Below are 2052 nucleotides of genomic sequence, written 5' to 3'. Positions count from 1 at the left end.
ACGATTCATATAGAATCACCCGTCCATTCTACGTCAACACTACCCCAATCCCTTCAAGAGAAGCATCTGCACACACCATAAAATCACCTTTTGGATCAGGTACAACTAGAATCGGTGCACTGGTCAAAAGCTCCTTGAGCTTCTGGAAAGCTTCCTCACATTTCTCTATCCATACAAACTTTTTTCCTTTCTTTTGAAGAGAAGTGATAGGATGTGCTATCCTAGAAAAGTTTTGGACAAATCTACGATAATAACTGGCTAAACCCATGAAGCTACAAATTTTTGACACATTAGTCAGTGTAGGCCATTCTATTATCGCCTAGAACTTTCAAAGATCCACTAAAATACTATCACCTAAAATAACATGCCCTAAATACTCAATCTTCAATTTGAAGAATTCACACTTAGCTGCATTGGCATAAAGCTGATTGTCCCTCAAACACTGCAAAACCAACCGCAGGTGTTCCTCATGCTCCTTTTGAGTCTTAGAATATATCAATATGTCATCAAGAAACACGAGTACAAACCTGTCTAAATAAGATCGGAACACACCATTCATCAAACTCATGAAAATTGATGGAGCATTAGTCAACCCAAAAGGTACCACTGTGAACTCATAATGCCCATAGTGAGTTCAAAAAGCGGTCTTGTGAATATCTGCTTCCTTAATGCGAAGCTGGTGGTATCCTGACTTAAGATCAATCTTAGAGAATATTGTAGCTCCCTTGATCTGATCAAATAAGTCATCAATCCTAGGTAAAGGATACCTTTTCTTAATAGTCACCTTATTCAACTGTCTGTAATCAATACAAAGGCGCAAAGAACCATCTTTCTTCTTCACAAAGAGCACTGGAGCTCCCCATGGTGATACACTAGGTTGAATGCTCCCTTTGGCTAGAAGTTCCTCTAACTGAAGACATAGCTCACCCAATTCCTGTGTTGTCATGCGATAAGGAGGTTTAGAGATAGGCTCCGCTCCAGGAATCAGATCAATACTAAAGTCAATATCCCTCTTTGGAGGCATGCCTAGAATTTCACTTGGAAAAACATTTGTGTACTCCTGCAAAATTGGGTGATCTAAAGTCTTCTTCATGGGATCTTCCTCATCAAGATTATTTACCATAACAGCAAATATCTGACATCCCTTACAGAAACTTCGCTTCAATTGCATAGTAGAAATCATCCGTAGAGATATAGGCCTCAGTATCCCAACTATCTACACATCATTCCCTTGGTCATCTTGGGACATAATAATCTTCTTCCTACAATCTATATTGGCTCTATGAGATCCAAGCCAGTCCATGCCTAGAACCACATCATAGGAACCAAGGGGTATGACTCGAAGATCCACTGTCATAACAAAGCTTCCTAAGCTAAGCCCACAGTTATGAACTATAGAATTTATGGAGATCTTAATGCCCGAGGCTAGTTCCACTTGCCAACCATGATCTTGCTTCACCGCATCCAGCTTACACTTAGATACTATAGATGGTGAAATAAATGAATTTGTAGCTCCTGAATCAAACAATACTGAAAGAGATATACCTCTAATAGCACCTATGGTCTCAACCACTATTCCTCGATGATCTGCCTGACGCTGATCTACTGCTACAAAAACTCTATGAGCTCTACTTGCATCACCAACTGTAGGCTCTGAAACTGTAGGTCTAGGTCCTAAAAACTGAGGTGCTCACTGAGGACACTGCGCTGCATAATGTCCAATCTGACCACATGAAAAACATTTCGTATTTCTGTCAGAACCTCTTCCCATAGGTGGTACATTTGATTGCTGACGACTGTTTCTACTCACAAAAGATTGGCTACTCTGAGCTGGTTGATTGGACTGATTATGTTTATTGCATTGAGCATTGTGGTTGTTCTTGGTGTTAGAACCTTTGCCACTGCCTTGAGCTTGAGAATTTGAGCCCTTCTGTTGCTGTGTCTACTGAGACTGTTGTTGATATTGTTTCCCCTTAAAGAAAGAAAACTTATTGTTACCACCTGAATTGTAGTTGCTTTTAGATCCTGATGTTGCTGGCACTCCTACAAAAC

The sequence above is a fragment of the Cupressus sempervirens genome, chromosome 11 (genome assembly GCF_028749045.1).
Source record: "Cupressus sempervirens isolate cs-2001-9-10 chromosome 11, ASM2874904v1, whole genome shotgun sequence".
In the NCBI taxonomy this organism is placed as follows: domain Eukaryota; kingdom Viridiplantae; phylum Streptophyta; class Pinopsida; order Cupressales; family Cupressaceae; genus Cupressus; species Cupressus sempervirens.
Note: the sequence above shows the minus strand (reverse complement) of the source record.